This window comes from Alexandromys fortis, unplaced genomic scaffold, assembly GCF_014885135.2.
Source record: "Alexandromys fortis isolate MF-2015 unplaced genomic scaffold, M_Fortis_MF-2015_v1.1 scaffold_43, whole genome shotgun sequence".
NCBI lineage: Eukaryota > Metazoa > Chordata > Mammalia > Rodentia > Cricetidae > Alexandromys > Alexandromys fortis.
The window spans coordinates 7882081-7902274 of NW_026067928.1; the positions used below are offsets into that span (position 1 = coordinate 7882081).

The 20194-nt window shown below is 41.6% G+C and overlaps 1 long non-coding RNA gene across 1 annotated transcript; it reads right to left on the minus strand.

The window, feature by feature from the left end:
• Positions 1 to 13053: 13053 nt before the first annotated feature.
• LOC126503143 (uncharacterized) lies at positions 13054 to 19784 on the minus strand. Its single transcript, XR_007592173.1, has 3 exons — positions 19530 to 19784; positions 18052 to 18315; positions 13054 to 13156 (listed from the first exon to the last, which is right to left on the minus strand). It is a non-coding gene; the product is annotated as an uncharacterized lncRNA (long non-coding RNA).
• Between the last annotated feature and the right edge of the window lie 410 nt (positions 19785 to 20194).

A 20194-nucleotide genomic window follows, 5' to 3' on the forward strand; every position in this document is an offset into this window, starting at 1 on the left:
TGTTGGTTACAAGTTGTTATGGATAATGGTCAGGAAAAAAGCTAACAAAGGATATTAGATTTATGGTTTTTGTTTTGAAAAGAAAAAAACAGGCTTGTGCAAAGGTTTATAGACACATCATGCATGGTCATCCTGTATTCCGAAGATATTGGTACACACAAGTAGCAGAGAGAGAAAGTGCATAAAATGGAGAAGAAATGTGGATACAGAACACAGGCCTTTTTTTGTTATAAAAAGCTTACAAATTACTTATTTTGACATTTTTGCCCCATCAAACATTTTATTAGTGAAATCATTTTTCTATTTTCATGTATATCTTTGTATTTATTTATTTAGTTTTTTGTTGCTTTTATTGAACTATATGTTTTTCTCTGTTCCCTTCCCTTCCTCTCCCCTACCCTTCTATCCTCTCCCTTTGTCCTACTTCAGTATGGCCACACCTCCCAATAGTTCCACTTCCTATGATCTTATAGAGCTAATTACATTCAAACTACTACACACCACTATCTCACTCACATCCCAGTCCTTCCATGTCTGTCCTCTACCCTTGTAGCCTACCACCCAAAAGAAAAGAAAAATAATACTAACAATTAAAAAAACCCACTTTTCTCCTCCATCCTGCCTACCTCTCCGTCACATATTCATTCATCTTAGTGGTGTTAGAGACTGCGGTGTGCTGTGCAGTAGACCCATTTGTCCAAATGGCTTCTCTTTCAAATGACCGTTGTAATGAGTTGTTGGTCTGATTCAAGGTCTCTAGCTTCTCCTACACTATCACTACTGGACCCTCACCGAGACTCCTCTCAGATATCCTGATGATGCCCAGTCATGGAGACCCTGCAGCTATAGTTCTGTTGCATCCTCTGAGGTATTTGAAAACAAAATAAAAAAAATTCTGTGATTGCTTACTTCTGGGTACAATTCTGTGAGCATCCTTATTTAACCTGTTCAAAGCTGAAAATAAACAGGGGGAAGGAAAACAATGGGGAAGAGACTACTGTGTCTATGAATCAAATGAGCACTTGAAATATTTGCTATACAGAACAAGGCAATGTGGTTAATAGGCCCCTCTTGGTTGGGATGCTCTGTCAGTTGGTTGACTGTCTTATGAAGAAGATCCTGGTACAGGCGAGTTTCCAGCTGCTATCAGGGTTTGCAAACCAATAACCAGTCAAAGAGCAGTGATGATGAGAATCTACAAGACACCCAGGAAGACTATCTGATAGTTTGATGAACTGATGCTGGCGGTTCCTAAACTTAGCTACCCATTAAAACAACCGAAAAAGCTTAAAACATTCCAACGACTAAACTTTAGACTAACAAATCGGAGTCTGTCGTTGACTCCCAAATGCCAGCTGTAAGTTTTTCCAGGTGATTTCAATGTTCAGGCAAAGTTAAAAGTGTAAACACTACTGCCTGGAGTACTCTTGACAAAACGAGGAATTATCCCCATCTTAGCCTTAGAGCTCCCGAAACTGTGTTTCTGACTAATTCAAGAAGTGTTGACCAGCTTCCCAAATGTTGACTCCCCAGTTCATTTAAATCTGTGCTAATTAAATGAGCACAGAAGAAGGAACAATATCCAATGGAGTGGCCAGTAAAACCTGGCACGGCTCCTGCTCTAAATTATTATTTAAAAGATTGGAAGTGTCAGAACCTCGGATTTCATCATTCTCCTGTCTGATTATGAAAGAGCTGAGTTCTAGCTCAGGAAGTTACAATGACTGCATGTAATTGACACATAGTGGCAAACATTATTGTGGTTCAATGGTATCCCCTCCCACATTTGTGTTGAAACCTACTCACCAGATGAGGCCTCTGGGAGGTGACAGGGCAGGAGGTATCTTGCTCTGTGACTGTGTTATTGATTATGAAGAAGGGCTTGTGGAAGGGGTTCATTTTCTTTCTCCTCTTTTGCTGAGTGAGGACACTGGTTTTCCATGGACACCTGGACCTGTGGCTACCATGAGCTTCCAGGTTCCAGAAGCACGAGGGATAAATTTCCTTATAAATTATTCAGCCTTAGATATCCTGCTATATCCATATGAAGAGGCAAGAGACCAGAGACTGACTGGGAACTTCTCTGATTTTATACTTCTCAGCCACTTACTGGTCCTGTACATTCACGGGGCCAAACAAACAACAAACAAAGCAAAAACAGCAAACTACACGTCCTGAAGGCTTGGGACTCACTGAGACTCACAGAAGTCTTAGAGTATTGTCAACTACTGCTGAGCTATATCCCCAGCTCTAATACTGCTTTAAAGCTTGTGAAAACTAAAACTGTTTGCTTCAACCTCTAAACTCCAGCTAGACAATGATGTTATTTAAAAATAATGGGTGTAGCTCACATATACACATCTATATGAATAAATGGAAGAGTTCAAAAGGCTGTTCAGTGTAAGGTGAATTTTCCTTCTACTCCAATTTCCAAGCCACTTGGTACCTCCAACCCCCAAGACAGTAACTGGATATTTTATTGAGTTCAAAAAGGGAAATGGAATGACCATCCTTGACACAGACCCTTCACGATAATCTCCAGGGCTGGGGAGGAGGATTAGCAAAACAGGAGACAAGCAAGAGTGTCTGCCAGAGTTTACATGTCCCGTGACTTATTTAGTAAAATGCACTATTCCTGGAAGTTCTCAAACTCTTGCTAATACAAACAGAGCTGCAGGGAGGATTATTGCATATATATTGTTTTGTACATTCATAAATATCTCCACAGGATTAATTCCTAGAGGCGGAAGATAGGGGTCAAAAGTATACACATTTAAGTTTTGATAAATGTTACCCTTTGTTTTCCACAGTGGTGGGCCCCCTCACACTCCCTTCAGTACCAGCATGTGCCTGGGTCTCTACACTGGCCGTTGCTGTTTATTTTCAGCCTCTCTGAGTTTCCTAGTCACAGGAGAGGGAGAGATGCTCAGTTTTATTAAGATTTTAAAATTATTCTTTATTCGATCTGTGTGTGTGTGTGCATGCACACATGCATGCAAACACACATGTGTGTGTAGATGTACTGGACAGTTTCATGTCAACTTGACACAAGCTTCTGCCATCTGCAAGAGAACCTCAACTGAGAAAATGTCTCCGTCAGTTCAGGCTGTATGCAAGCCTGTAGAGCATTTTCTTAATTACTGGAGATGGGGAAAGGACCCAGCCCATTGTGGGTGGTGCCATCCCTGGCTGCTGGTCCTAGGTTCTACAGGAGATCAGGCTGAGCAAGCCACAGGGCGCAAGCCAGGAAGCAGCACCCCTCCATGGCCTCGGCATCAGCTTTCACCTCCAGATTCCTACCCTGTTTGAGTTCTTGCCATGACTTTCTTCACTGATGAACAGTGATATGGAAGAGTATGTCAATCAACCCTTTATTCTCCAAGTTGCTTTGGTCATGGTGTTTCATTGAAGCAATAGAAACCTTAAGTACGACATCAGGTATGTTTGTGTGTGTGTGTGTGTGTGTGTGTGTGTGTGTGTGTGTGTGTGTGTGTGTTGAACAGGCCAGAGGACCGCCAGAGGTCCTCCCCCACCTCTCTGTTCCCAACACTAGGGGACACAGAGTTGTAAGTATACAACACCATGCCTGGATTTTTATGTTAGGTGTTCATGGACACATAGCAAACATGTTATTGACTAAGCCACCTTCCCACTTCCTCATTAGTCTTTTTTTAATCACTACTTAGAATCTCCTTGATGTAACAAAATTAGACTTTATTTTTTAAAGAAACGGATTCTCTATATTCCCAGAATGGCCTGGAATTTACTAGTAGCACAGGCTGGCCTTGAACTCATAGCAATCATCTTGCTTTAGCCTTCGGCATTTTGGGTTTATAGATGTGAGTCACCACTCTTGACTGACTTTCATTTTTTTAAAATATTGAATGCAGATGTTTCTGGTTCGTAGTTGGCATTTTGACTTTGTGGGATTTGGTAGACTGTATAGAAATGTTTCATTGTTGTGGCATCAAATTTAAAATCTTACTTTATAACTTCATATTACCACTAGAAAGATCTTCTCTAAGGTCATTTTAAGACTGTTTTCATTGTAATGATCTAGCTATACAAAGCTCATGCTCACATATCTGATCCTTCCAGGATTGCTTTCTTATAAATAATAAGAGATCCCTGTTATTTGGCTCCTGCCTGACTTCTCAGCTGTACGCATAACAATTGCTCAATGACTTGGTGTCACTTTTAGCAAATCTTAAGTACCTTTTTCATTTATTTCCCCGATTCAACTTCTTTTCTGATGGCCTATGTGGATTTTCCTAAGGCAGCAGTTTGCTGGTTGGATCAGCTGTGGCTTTAGAACTGAGTTCCCAGCAGGGCTAGATCCCCTGACACTATAAGTGTATCTGAAATTTTGCAGTTATTTATAGTTTCAAATTTTTATTTGTTTCTTTTATTTAGTTGATTAAATTAAATCATCGCTTGGGTATTATTACTGGTATTTATTTTTCTGGTGGTACTGGAGGGTCTAGCTAACTTTGTGAGCTAATGTAGGGAAATCTTAATTGGTTAATATTTTATTTATTAAAGGCATGACTTAATCTCCAATCATTTGCCCCCGCCCTTTATTGTTTTTAAGCTAAAGGATACTTCTCTGTCCCAGGAGAAATGTATCCTTTGAAATGCAGAAAGTCTTCCTTCCTTCTTCCCTCCCTCCTTTCCTCTCTCCTTCTCTTTTTTCTCCTTCCCTCTTCTTCCTCATTTCTCTCTCTCTCCTTTCCTACCTTTTATTTTTCTTTAGATTTTGTCAAATATTCCCCTGAGCACACCAGTCCTGTGAGTGAAGTTATAAGCGAAAAGACTCGCGTGTCCTGAAGGACTCCTAACCCCAGCAGCGGATCCCGAAGGCTTGGGTGGGTAGGGACAACAGCAGGGCCAGGAAGCGTTTCATCCTCAGATTCCCTCTAAGTGCTAACTGAAGCGGGCCTCACTATTTGTTCTAGTGTCGTGTGGCTTGGTGAGAGTGTCCTGTGACTGTTTTTGTAAGGACCAATACTTGTCATGGCGTGGTTCTCCAGTAGCAATGGTGAGGTCACCTTCTTGAGCTCTCAGCAAAGCAGACGTCCTTGTCATCTGACCTGAGTTACTGGAGGGCAACCCAAATGCCGGTCTGTTTGCTTAACTAAGTCTTGTCTTAAATTCAATAACTGAAGCATGAACCTTTTAGAAATCAACTGCATGGGTGAAAAAAAAAAAAAACCTTATCAAAGTCAGGTTGCAATCACGGAGTCTTTGTTTGAGAAGCACGTAGATCACGGCCAAACATCCTTGGCCTTTGGAAGAAGCCACCTTGCAAGTTTTACGAACCGGTTCTGAGTGCACTGCGTGCTTGAACTTGCCGTGAAACGAAGAACTTCCTCTCACCGGCACCCAAACTTCTTGATCCCTCGCAGCTTTAAGTTTTAGGAATGTCTGCTTTTCAGGGGTATAATTTGAAATTATTATACATCCATCGTACACCAGAGATTTAACTGAAACTATTCGTACTTGAAACATGTAGGCCGACACCTCTGTTCTAGGGATAAACATTTTCCTGTTTTTTTTTTTTTATATAAACTTATATGAACAGCAGTTGCTCTTTGAAGATGAGAGGAAAATTAAAAGTTCATGTTAAATCAGTCTTAGTTTGTGCAAATGTTTGATTCAGGCAAACACTGAAACCTGTTTGCTTGCCTCGTTCTTTCTTTTTCTAAAGATAGGATGGTATTAATTCTTTGAAAATCTCAGACTTGCATGCAGTGCGCTCTGATTATACTCACCCCACTCTTCCTGTAAATCCTGTCAAATCATCTCCACCCCTCTCAACTTCATAACCCCTCCCCGCTTTTGGTTTTTCAGGACAGGGTTTCTCTGTGTATCCCTGGCTAGTCTGGGATTCACTCTGTAGATCAGGCTGGCTTCGAACTCACAGAGATCCACCTGTCTCTGCCTCCTGAGTGCTGGCATTAAAGTCATACACCACCACCTTCCAGCATGTCCTCTTTTTAAAAAAATAGACAATTTTTGGTATACATTTTAAAGTAAAGCATAATTGTATCACCTTTCTCCTTCCCTTTTTTCCCTCCAGCCTGTCCCATGTCCCATTCCTCTAACTCCTAAGTCTCTTCCCTCACACTCAAGTTGATAGCCTCTTCCTTCATTATTATTGTTACATATTTGTATATATGTGTGTGTGTATGTATGTATACACACATATCCAAGCTACTGAGGCTGTCTTGTTATTTGCCTGTATTTATTTCAGGTCTGACCACTTTATATTGTGCTGAGGTCTTTTTTATAGCCCACCAAGTTTAATTCATATTGCCCACACTCAAGGTGGCATAGAGTGGCCTTGAACTCACGATCAGCTGAGAGTGACCTTGGATCCTGATCCTCTTGCCTCCCTCCACATCCATAGTGCTGAGATTATAGGCATGGACCCCTATGGTCATCAAGCCCTGGACTGACCGAACTACATATCACAGCACTAGATGACATCAGGAAGCATGTCCTGCCCAGTAGAAGTGGGAACAACGAGTGGCCTATTGGCTCCTCTTAACTTATTTGATGCTTCACAACTATTTGTCGGGGGAGGGGGGCTCTATCTATTATCTGCATATTAGTATGGCCAGCTCTACGTGACTTTTTCTTGTCGTTTGTTTTGATTCTGGAAAAGGGCAATCTTTCTAGTGATTTGGTTTTAAGTTCTAAATTAAGCAAGGCTAAGGAGAGAGACAGCAAGACCCTAGGCAGGTGGGGGTGGTAATAGCTGGTGTGCTCAATGAAATGCAGAAACACCTGAGTGGAGACGGACTCGTGAGAGGAAGCCAGTCACATGACCAAGGTAGACAAGCCTTCCTGGCAGGAGTGAGTTAAAAAAAAAAAACCCTAAGGGATAAAGTCCGGCTTACTGTGCTAAAGGACAGTAAGGGGTTAGAATAACGGTGTTGATCCCACTGGGCAGGAATAAAATCAATATCACAATTTTAGAGCCAAATTTGAAGCAAGTTTTATTAAATACTGGCCAGGACCATACCCAGGGTTCCCAGAGTAAGGTCCTAAATGACATTTGGGAGGGGCTTTTAAAGGCAAACCCCACAAAGCTATGTACTTTCCACCTTTGAACTCCTCAGCACTAAGGTGGTGGGTAGCAGCCAGTGCCAGCTGATCTTATTTTTGAGCCATGAGCGTCAAGGCCCTCAGGCTTCATGGCTAAGCAGTGACTGTGAACTCTTCCAGTCCCTGGAGCTAGCCTGGAGCCGCTCACCCACTGGCCTCTGCAGTCTTTGCTCTTTGCCTTTGCTGTCTCCCTTATTTGAAGTTCTATCCTCCTTTGTCACTCATTCCCGCTTCCATTGCTTCCTGTTTGCTTCTGCTTCTGTCCTCTCTCAGGACCTCTTCAGTTGTGATCTTTCCACCAGTGTCGCCACATTGCTGCCACCAAGGGGGTGTGTGCTGCTATGCCTCTCTTGCTGATCCATTTCTGTTACCCATTGAGCCCATGCTACATATGATGAAAATCACAAGTAGGCAAGAAACACATTTGGAAGAAGACATTTTATGTGTATATATGTCTGCATATATGTAGGTGAACCAGCAGATGTCCCCAGGAGACATCTGTCTACGTAGCCAGGAGAAGGCGTGCCATTGTAGTAATCTATTAGTTTCACAAGTCTCTAGTTCTCCTGTGTAAACTGATTGGCATTGAACAATCATATTAGAGATATTTATACTCTATATGATAATATGATTATATTCTATATGATATGATATGATAATATGATTATACTCTATATGATAATATACTCTATAAGATAATATGATTGCTCAATGCCAATCAGTTTACACAGGAGAACTAGAGACTTGTGAAACTAATAGATTACTACATTATCAGTGTATTTTTAAATTAAGAATTAGGTCAGTCTTATGGAGGGGGTGTGGTGGTTTAAATAATTAAATTAAATAAGAATGGCCCCCATAGGGTTAAATGTCTAGAGAGTGGCATTATTTGAAAGGATTAGGAGGCATGGCCTTGCTGAAGGAAGCAGGTGACTGGAGTAGACTTCACCATGCTCCAGGGAAGCCATGATGATAATGGACCAAGACCCCCATCCACCCACTGTCAGGATTTACTCATTCCGCTGTAGCACGCCCACTCCGAGCCTCTTGATGCTTTCCTTGCTATCTGCCATAGCAGATCTAGCACTTCTGTTCTATTTAGTGAGAGTTATTGCTACTCCCAGCATGCCAGAACCATCATGGCCACACATTAGGTTATGTCCCTGGTGCTCTTTGGCATGGTAGGTTCTGTTTCTTAGGACAGTACTGTTCCAGAGACATCTTTTCTTACTCACTTGTATGCTGTGCTCTGTAGCGCGATTTCTATATTGGTCTTAATACTGAAAGCCTGGAGTCAGATGTTAGGGGGTGGAAGGTGAAAGATAAGAGAAGCAGAGCTGCCAGCCATTAGTTCTTACCTCTAGAAAATCCTCAGAAGCAATGGGGCAAGATCCTGTCTCTACAAATCCTCAGACTGAATGCCTTGGATGCCGTGCGCTCTTGGCTCCTTCTGCCTTACATTCCTCTCTCTGCCGAACCATATCCCTTCCTGTCTTTACCTTCCTAGTACTGGGATTAAAATGTGTGACTCCCAAATGCTGGGATTAAAGGTGTGAGCCATCACTGCCTCTCTCTGTTTCTCTTTTAGACTACTTCAATCTTGTTAGGGTGGCCTTGAACTCACAGAGATCCATCTGCCTCTGCCTCCCCAGTGCTGGGATTAAAGGTATTTGCCACCACCTTTATGGCTGACTAGTGTGGCTAGTTCCTCTGTAGATGGAGACTGCTTTGTTTACTGGCTGCCCAGATCCGAATAATAACACAAAACCAATATTAATCACAGCACTGTTTGACCAAACAATTAGGTGTATTCTTAGCTAGCTCTGACATCTTAAATTAACCCATTTCTATTAATCTGTATATTGGCATGAGGCTGTGGCCTACCAGCAAGGTTCTAACGTCTGTCTCATCGGCAGCTACATTGTATCTTTCTGACTCTGCCTACTCTCTCTGTATATCTCTTTTTGAATTTCCCGCATGGCTTTACTCTGCTAGGCCAAAATAGCTTCTTTATTAACCAATGGTAATAAAACATATTCACATCATACAGAGGGAAATTCCACATCACTCTTCACTCTGATCTTCAGGCAAGCTTTATTTGTTATAGAACAAACAAAATATTGATGTGGGATTCCTCTCTGTATGCTGTGAATTGGTTAATAAAGAAGCTCTCTTGGGCCCGCACAGGGAATAGAGGTAAATGGAGAAAAGTAAACTGAATGCTGGGAGGAAAAAAATGGAGTTAGGGAGAAGCCATGTAGCCCCGCCAGAGACAGACACTAAAACTTTGCTGGTAGGTCATGACCTCATGGTGATACATAGATTAATGGAAATGGGTTCATTTAAGATACGAGTTAGCTATTGGCCAAACAGTATTGCAAGTAATATGATTTCTGTGTGATTATTTCGGGGCTGAGCATTTGGGAACAAACAAGTGGCCTTCTTACAACAAAATATCACTACAATGCTCCCATCAACCTGCTGTTGCTGGGGTCCACTGTCCCTCCAGTTTCTCCTGGCTCTTTGGGGTCCTTCTGTAATATTAAGATATAATCTCTTTGCTTTCTTAGTGCTTCTTTGATAGGACTATATTTTTTTTTCCCACTTAACTATAGTTATTGGTCTGTCTGGTGGGCAAGAAGTGGAAGTAGTTGAGTTTCAGCTTTGCTGACACTTAACTGGGAGGAAGGGGCCACTTTTGCAGGCCCAGGGAACTCAGGAAAAAATATGGGTATTTAAGAGTTTTGAATGTACCTACCATGGTATTCTGCACAGTTATGGTTTGGTTTCCACTACTCTCCAAATAGGACCTTGAACTTTGAGAAACAAATGAGCCTGCGTTGAAAATACAACTTCCTGTGGTGCTTTGCTCCTCCGAAGACTTCAGTCTAATCCCTCCTAAATTGTTCTTACCCTCTGTTTTAGAGACGAGAGTCTCTTTATATGTTGTTGAAGGAGGCCCTAGGCATAAATGTCTCTATTTTAACTGGTGATTAACTGCTTGCAGCTGTGTGTTATCTTTCCCCAAAGCATCGACTGATCCCAGTCACATACATCCAAATGTGAGCTGCATTGCATCAACCCAGGCATTCACTTCCACAGCCACACTGGCTCACATTTCCATGGGTGAAAGTTTCAATAGCATGCCAGGGGCTGTCTCTACTCTGCCTAACATCAGTGCAAGAGTCTTTATTGCCAGCAGCCCAGCTATTTATCCAGTTGATTCAAGATCCCACTTCACACCGCGCTTCTGGGAACCTGATGGGGTTCTGTGGAAGGCAGAATCTAATTTAGATGGAAGAGATTAAGGGAGAGTGTGCACGTTCCACAAGTAGGGGAGAGAAGGAAACAAGATTAGTGTAAAAGCTGAACCACAGTACATGCGCAGTAAAATCTTTATTCATTTCGAAGAACTTCAATCAAATATCCAGTGAATTGACCTTAGGTTTTGCCATGCTGCCCAGACTGATCTTGAACCTGTGGCCCCAGTGATCTTCCTGCTTCAGCCTTCCAAGTAGCTAGGCCTACAGGTGCACACCAGAGTACATGGTGCCTAAAGTCTTACTCTTCCATTAGCCAGGTATTGGCTCTCCGCCTTGGGGTTGGGCTGTTTTGAACACAGGTCATTTTGCAGAGGCAGGCTTAGCCAAGAACCATGGGCTACCTGATGGGAACAACAAAGAAGTAGGTAAGAAATTGTAGAGTGGAACCTGGGCCAGAATCCGGGACATTGAAGTATTCTGTGGAGGTTGGGAAGTGGGCCAGTTTACTCTTCACCCTGTGGAAGGCAGTCCAGAAATTTTAAGGAGGTTGATCATGCCAACAATAAAAACACTAAAGAACATAGAAAAGATGTGCAAGCTTAGTTGTTTTTGCTTCTGGACAAGCTGGGGGTCCTCAGCACTGTGCTTGTTAAAGGGACTTGAAGGTTTATTAAGCAATGCAGCAAATATCTTGAGTTTCCTGTAGGGAAAAAAATGACTTTTAAAAACTGAATTTGGTAATCTGTGAAACGAACTTGATAATCTGTGTTTTCTGACTTTATCACTGGGCTCTGATAGGATGATAGTGGCAGAGACGCCACACACACAGTCTTCTCTGATAGGATTAGGATTAGAAAAAACTTGGTACGTGTTTCAACAGATCAGTCAGGGTTTGGAAGTTCTTTGGAGGAGAGAGGCAGAAGTCTTACTTATTTAGTCTCTGTGGAACATTAACTTTTGCTGCATCATTTTGTGGCTTTTGTGATTTTGTTTTCCTAGCAAACCAAATCATGATAACTGAACAATACCAACAAAACTAATCTATATAACACTTCAGGAATTACGCTTAACTTTGTGCATTTTCTGTTGTTCACGTCTGTGTGTGATGTGCACGTGTCGAGGTTACTCTTCCACCACAGTTTTCAAAGCAGTGCCGCTCAGTTCAACCCAGAGCTCACCAACGTGACGAGTCTTGGTAGCTAGCTTTTCCCCAGGATTCCTTGTCTTTTCAGAAGCTAGAATTAAAGGCCTACTTCCATGTCTACCACGTGTTCACGAGGGTTTCTGAGTACCCTAATTTCGGTGTTCATGATTGTTTAGCAAGTGCTGAGCCACTGTCCCAACTCCAGTTTGGTGTACTTTTCTTATTTTCATTATATTATAAAAGATAAACTAAGGTGCACAAGGCATTTAAGGAACTTTGAGCAGACAAGGATTCACGAATCGGGCAGCCCCCTGCAGAGGCTCTTAGAAGGAGCAGGCTGAGAAGGCTTCCAAAGGGGAGTTGTGAATTCAAACCAAGCAAATATTTGACTAGGTGGGGGAGAGCAAGAGCTGAATTTGGACCGTCACAATGAAAACTCTCTCGTTTAGAGGCTAATGACAGTTGCTGATTGGATGAACTTGAGTTTTACTTCACTATTTACTTTGAGTTGGGTTTCCATTTGCTTACACAAGGACTCGGGCGGGCACTGGAGCTTCCTCCAACTGATGAACTTCTAATTAACGGAGGACCCCGGGAAGCTCAGGAATTAAATGGCTTGCCAACCTCCACAATGCTGCCTCTCACAATGCATGCCATTTTCAAACACTACAAGACCTACTGTTTATTTATGATCTCTTGCAGCCAGGGAAGTTAGCAGTTCATCTATAATTCAGAAAGCAAGGTGGGGTGGGGAGCGTGGGCCCTTCTGAAATGAGTCCAATCACAAAGCACAAAAGAGAAATAAGTTTCATTTTGCCCTGGGCTGTGAAATACCTTGGACCCACCCTGAATATAGGAAAAGAGAAAAAAAAAAAAAAAAAAAAAAAAAAAAAAAGACCAAAGAGACTGCGAAGAATTCCAGAGATTAACCCCCGGGGTAGGGAAGTGACTCTGAAGAAATGGCACCTGAAAACCGCATTTGTTCTGGGAGCCTGAGACCAGGAAAGATGTCGACGTTTTCTTGGAAAGGGTTCAGACGAGGAGTCAGAGAGATGATTGAGGGGGGTTGGAAGGGGCTGACTAGGACAGGTTGAAGGAATTAGGCAGGTTGGCCTTGGCCTAGAGACAGCAAAGATAGGCCTTGATAGCCATCTGCAATTACTTGGTTGTCTAAATAGCAAGGAGGTAAAGTGCTACCTGGAGTGGAACAAAGGACTATAATTACATGAAAATCGAGGCAATGAAGAGAAGACAGGATATGCAACAGTACAATTCACATCTACAAGACTGGTCAAGACAATTCTAAGACAAACACCCCAGCTGAAGGATCACCATAGACAAAAGCTACAAAACGTTATTCATGACCAATCCCCACCCCCCAACCCCTCAACCCCGGATAATCTTGTCTTATTATTATAAATTTTATTGCACTGGAATTCAGATTAAGTACAAAGTGCTTCAAAGTCACAATAAGCAGTTTCAACTGTTATTTACCTGGGATCAGGGATTCCCTTTGGCCATTTATTCCTGAACTGAGAGTGGCCCACGGTGGTGGGAATGACATGAGGTTTTCTCTCCAGGATCCGAGAACAGTGAGTGACCCAGGAGCTGGTTGAAAGGACTGGTGCTGAGATGGTGGCTGTTCAGGCAAGAGCATCCTTGATTTGATTAACCTTGAGGTTTATTTTTTATTAATTATTTATTGAAGATTTCTGCCTCCTCCCCGCCACCGCCTCCCATCCCCCCCCATCAAGTCCCCCTCCCTCATCAGCCCAAAGAGCAATCAGGGTTCCCTGCCCTGTGGGAAGTCCAAGGACCACCCACCTCCATCCAGGTCTAGTAAGGTGAGCATCCAAACTGCCTAGGCTCCCACAAAGCCAGTACGGTGCAGTAGGATCAAAAACCCATTGCCATAAATAAAGGACATTGAGCCTATAATTCGTGATCCTAGAGAAGCTAAATAAGAAGGAGAACCCAAAGAAAAACATATAGGCATCCTCCTGGATATTAACCTTCATCAGGCGATGAAAGGAGACAGAGACAGAGACCCACATTGGAGCACTGGACTGAAATCTCAAGGTCCAAATCATAAACTCCATTTAATTTAGGATTTAACAGGGAAAGTTCACACTATAAATTATTTCAAATATTTTAAAAACTTTCAATGAAGGACTTTACTATTGATTCTGCTGTTCTGATCTTTCTATCATGGGGAACACATTGCAAACCTAGCACCCAAATTTGTTCAACCCTGGAATGTGCCTAGTGATGCCTGTCTCTTCCATCTGCATGTAGTGAAGATCACGTGTTCTGTTTGAGGTCCTGAAGAAGTTCCCATTCATTTCTAGCAAACAAATGAGAGTTGTTTTTTTTTTTTTTTTTGGTCGCTATTGTTTTGTTTTGTATTTTTTTATTCATATGTACTTCTTAAAATGTACATAAGTGTGCTTTAAGTTCAGAACTATTTTTTTTTCTTTCCTTCTTCCTGTTTTCTAGGCTGGTCTGGAACTCACTCTGCAGCCTAGGCTGATCTTAAATTTGAAATCCTCCTACCTTAGTCCTCCAGATGCTGGTGTTACAAGCACGCTCCACCATTCCCAGTCTGAATATTCATGTTTTTCAATTTTCAAAACATAATCTGGTCAACAGGAGCTAAAATGCAGAAAGCCACTGACATAAACATCAAGAAGTGTCTATGAGAAAGCTTGTTTTCCCAAGATGTTCATGCTGCTCTTGTGCCCTGGCTTCTAATACTTCCTCCTTCCCATCCTTCACATCTGCCGCCTTTCTCCCTGACTTTTACCAACTCTCTTCCTGGTACAAAGATTGGTGAAAGGACAGGGGCATTGTAAAATCGTACAGCTTGAAAGAAACAAATCTCATAAAGCACTCAAGTATCCCAGATCTCTCCAAAGGGTTAGATAGTAGGGAAGGAGAACACCCTGAGGTCAATGCATGGGGGAACAGGTGCAAGGATCACATATACCTGTGCGTTAGTTGGGGAGATAATTAGCCAGGGAAAACCCAAACCATGTGGAGGTCATCTCCTGAGTTTGGGATCTCACTGGGTGTTTAGGAACAGAGATTCACCATGGTTAAGATTTAGGCAGGAGGAAACAGTTTGCTTAACTGTCAAAGAAAAAGAATCCAATGAACTACTGAACCTTCAAGAGAAGATATGTTGACTTAATTTTTGCTTAGTTAATTTACAGGTTTTTTTTTTTTTTTTGTGTGTGTGTGAATGTGTGTGTGTGTGTGTGTTTCAAAGATGCCATGAATGTCAGTATAGCACTATTTCCTGGATCCTGGACACGAGGCTGGGCGTGGGAATGTGAACAGTCCTGAGCCCTCACAGTTGATGGTGTGGCATTCCTCCTCTGCCCATGTATTCCACATGTTCATTAATCATTTGTTTACTTTCATTTTTATGTGCATGTGTGAGTTCCTGCACACATGCACGCGCACCACATCCATCTCTGCAGCTCTCCATTAATCTTCCAGTGAAGAAGATAATTTTAACAAAGGGAGGTAGCTGACACATTTCTTTATCTGCCATTTTGTAAATTTGCCTTATAAAATAATATATCCGATTCTGGACAAATGCACAAAAGTAAGCTTCAGACAGCATCCCGGAATAGCTAATAACGTGGAGCCACAAAGATGCCCAGAGAACAGTGCATGAAAAACTTAATTTCATATCCCTTCTTTAGCGTACAGTTATTATTGTTTCATCATGATTCTCTTGGTTCAAAACTTAATGAAGTATTTACACAGTGTTTTTAATAGGATAAAAATAACATGTGTGTTTGCAGTGGGACCATGTAGGAAAGTGATCCTGGAGGAGGGTTTCCGAAGTGCAGGTCCATGTTGGTGTAACATTTAGAGGGACTGCTTTATCAGTTACCTGATGGGGGACCCTAGGCAAGTTATGTACTTGCTCTGAGGCCAGTTTCTTTATCTGTGAACCAATCTTGCTTTCCTCACAGACTTGTTATTGGAGTTCACTAAGAAGGGCTTTAAAGGCAACAGGTGGGGTGGGGAGGACAGAGGGGCCATGTTTTCCTTCTTCATCAGCAGGCTTTTAAGACTCTTGGCATGTCTGTTTCATGTTTGTCAGTGCCGTTGAATCATTTAAGCGGAAATGAAAACTGCAAAGTCCCCATTCCCTTGAAGAAATGAAGATAATAGGGTCTGATTTCTGCTTTTGGAATGTAACCGAGGCCATGTTTCCTTTCCAGCTAGAAAGTGAGTTCTTGATTCCAAATGTAGCCATTTGACTTATACTTTAAGAGAAGTTATTTTTAACTATCCTTTTCTTTGCCTGTTAATCCTAGACTCTACCGGAGCACAGTGAGATCCATTAAAATGAGTTTGGAAGCCAGCTGGAACGCTGTAGTGAGGAGGAGCTGCTACCCTGCGTCCTAAAGGCATTGTTTTTGATTAGCCATCTTTTCATGATTCTCACATAGCAGATAGTAACAGCCACCTTCCCAACAACTGTCTTTGGGATGTAATGCAGTGCAGGTAGTTGTTTTCAGAGTTTGACATTTGAACATGCTTTTCCATTTCGTTTTAATGCTTAGAATGTTCCAGTCATGTTTTTCCTGCCTCCTTTGCTTATTTATTCTCGATAAGCCTCGTGGTATAATGGCACATGTGATGGTGTGCTATTTCCCTTTCTGAGGACAGGTTAAGTCTCTTCTTTTGAACATCATAGGCTCATCTACTGACAAGACCAATGGGGAGGTATTGAATACATACTAGTGAAATACATATAAAATGATTAGGAGTGAGCTCTCATTAAAATAAATTATATCAGCAACAAAAAGCATAAAAAGAAAAGATTCCAAGCATAGAATAATCTTTGGGTACTTTCTTTCTTTGATACATTTATATTTTAGCAGGAAGGCATACCATATTTTGCGCTTATTCTTTTTCTGTTACTTCCAGTCACCAGCACGGATATAAACAGCTCGATGCTGTGGTTTTTGTTTTTGGGGGCTTTTTTCTTTTTGCTTCCCCCCCCCAATGAATGTGGGTCTAAGATGCATTTAAACAAAGGACTGATAAAGAAAGACTGATCCATAACTATGTTATTTGAAGTAGCCAAAAGGTGGATGAATGAAATAAAGGTTAATGGATAAATGAGCAGATGGATGAAAGATAATATGATAAATACATACAACAGAATCCTACTCCTCATTGGATGAACAGGTAAGTATAAAATGCATACACATACAACAAAATATTATTCAGTCGTAGAGGAAAACAATTTAACTTATGCTGCACCATGGGTAATCCTTGAGAATTATCAACATGCTGAGGGAGAACTTCAGTCGTAAGATCAAAGATAGTTAGGAGATACCACAGTGGTTAAGAGTGCTTTCTCTGCAGCATGAGGACCTGTGTTCAAAACCCACATTTATATAAAAATTCATTATAACTACAGGCCAATAATACTAGCATTAGGGGTAAGGAGTTATGAAGATAGGTATATCCCAAGAGCTTGCTGCCTAGCTAGCAAGCTTCTGATTGAGAGAAATGACCTGTTTCAACAAACTGAGGTGGAGTGATAGAGACTGACATTTGACGTCATTTTCTGACCTCCACATATGTGCACACAGACACTTGCAATACAAATCTTAGGGGTTTTATTGTTGCGAAGAGACATCATGACCGCAGCAACTCTTATACAGTAAAACATTTAACTGGGGGTGGTTCGCTTACAGTTTCAGAGGTTCAGTCCATTATTATCATGGCAGGGAGCTTGGTGGCCTGCAGGCAGATGTGGTACAGGAAAAATAGCTGAGAGTCCTACATTCTGCAGGCAACAGGAAGTCAACTGCGATGTTGAGCAGTATCTTGAGCATAGGAAACCTCAATGCCTGCCCTCACAGACACACTTTCTCCAGCAAAGCCATACCCAACCCAGCATTGACACACCTCTTCATAGTGCCACTTCCTATGAGATTTTGGGGGCCAATTACGTTCAAACTACCACAACATACATGTATCCACCATACATATATACAACACCCCCCCACTCTGATTTTGTATGTGAGGTACCTAGAGTGGTCAGCTCCACCCAGAAAGCAGAATGTTGATTGCCAGGGATCGTGAGGAGAATAGAGTTTTAGTTTCACAAGGAGAAAGAATTCTGGATCTTGTTTGCACAAAAATTAGCATACTTTCTACTCCTGAGCCATATATTTAAAAATGGTTAAGACGATGACTTTTATGTTACATTTATTTTATCACAATTTAGAAATTGACTATAGTAATTAAAAGGAAAAAGAAGAAAAAAAATACCCAGAAATACTAAATGAAAGAATGTTGCTGGTCTGAAGAATCTTTCTCCCTTTATGCCCTGACATAACTCAGTGTCCAACTTTTAAACCACAATAACCTCAGCATTAGGACATTGAGGATGTAATTTGTACAATTAGAAATGTTGTCTTTCCACGAGGCCCGTTGCCCTCCATCAGGATCGTATAAACAGTGCCGTGGAAAGGGTAAAAAGGCCGAGGAACTTACCAGTTTGTTGAAACATATAATGTGCCTATCAGTTTTCTCTGATCTTGGCCATGGCAGACTACAGACCTCATTAACTTTAGCATTTCTTGCAAGTGTGCTTCCTTCCTCGGCTTTCATTCCTGTCAGTCAGTCTCACACAGCACTTCCGGCTTCATCCCTGCTTGACAAGGTTAAGCCGGTTGATGATCTGCAGTCCTGTTCGGCTTTATTTTCCATAGATTTCTCCCGATAACCATGGCATGAACTCTAAACTATGTGTTAGGACTGAAAAGAAGCCAGAAGGTTTTTATTAGGGTTTGTATTCCCATCTCACTAATTTTCTGAGTGGCAACAATGGATCTGTGTCCTCTGTTTAAAAAAAAAAAATACATGATTAGGAAAAAGTGGTTTTGTTTTTCTATATTAAACAAGTTCAAGCATAATCTCCCTTGATGATCACTACCTCTATTCTGTCTCCCAAGACAATTCAGCAGTTTTCTTTATTCACTTTTTAGGATCCAATTAAGCAATTCATTCTGTCGCCCTGTGCTTTGTTATATTGAACTAAGATGAAAATTGGTATAATTAATCTACTCTTTAAACCTCGGTAAATATTTTAGGAGTATTCATATTCAGTAATATGTGTTCAAATGAGGCTATATGATGCTTTCTTGTTCTCTGAACTATTCAGCGATAAATATACTAGTATGGAGGATTTTGGTTAGGCTCAGATTATAACACGGCAGTGTGTATACTTCCATGATATATGGACTCTCTGCCCGTCTGCACGGATGCTGAGTGTGATAACTGCTGGGCCAGAGTCCTCTCCTTTCAGGGCACGGTCAGCTGCTTCATTTGTTCACCTAAGGCAAAGCTTTAATTTCAGTATTTAGGGATAGATTTTCAACTAAAAGAGAATAATGGCCTTTCTTTTGTTCATGTTGACAGCTACAGCATCTTAAAAGATTTTTCATAAAGCAAAGTCTAGAGTGCCTTATCCGAACCTTATCTGGAGCTATGCGATTGTGAATGTTTAGGACAGTTTTTCAGACCAGTCATTGAGATGACTCAGTGGATGGAGGCACTTGTTGCCAAGCCCAGTGACCTAAGTTCAATTCCTGGGACTCCCATGGTGAAAGGAGAAATCGGACTTTCACAAGCTGTTCTCTGACGTCTGCATATATGCTGTGGTAAATGTGTATGCCTTCGTGCATATGTACACACGCAGAATAAATGACAAACGACATCTCACCCATTTCCTGTAGTTGGTTCTGGCTATGAAACAGGATGGAAATTGGTACACAAAGAGATGTGTACCAATGACGTGCACTGAGGAGGCATTATAGACATATTCCATCTCTTATGTGGATGATACGGATGCTGGGGATCTCAGGTAAGGGTCTCATGTTTGCACAAGCAGTTTACGCACTGAGCAATCCCACCCCCAGGTCCTAAGTTACTTAAGTTGGTGTAGTTTCAGTGCCCAGTGCCCCTCTCACCTTAAATCAAGTGGGGGCTCAGTGATGGTGACTTTCTTTAGATGGCCACTTGTATCATCTCAGAGTGACAGGAAGGAGAGGAGAGGGCAGGGATGTGGAACAGTTCGTCTGTTGCAGACAGAAACTCAGTCTCAGGTATGTGCATGCTACATCAAATGGTGCTCAGCCATAGGAGAAATCAGTAGGAAAATCCAAGTCTTCTGACTTCTGTTCAGTAGGGTTTCGTTTTGTTGTTTTCATTAAATGGTGCTGCTTTTGCCTAAAAAGTAAAACAAAAGAAGACAAATTTGCAAGAAAGCGTTTTTTACTCCTTTTAGTTTCAAAATTATGGTCAAAATGGCCAAACAACTTGTGGTTTCTTTGCTCTTTTGTTTGCTCAGTTCTTATTGCTGGTCAAATTTTTAAATTTGTCTATGCTAAACATAAATGCTACATAGAAAGTAATCACTGCAAATGCAGTGAGAACATTCCTGAAAGAAATGGACGCCATTTAAATGACGCACATGTAGTTTCCACTATGTGTCAGACCTCAAGGGTGTTTAAATGTTTAGCTATTTATGTCCCTCATCTGTGTTGAGGTTGATAAAGCCAAAGTGAAGAGTATGCACATGACCTCATGTTTGTGGAGTGAGAAGTGGTGGTCGTGACTTTTATTCAATGTGTCT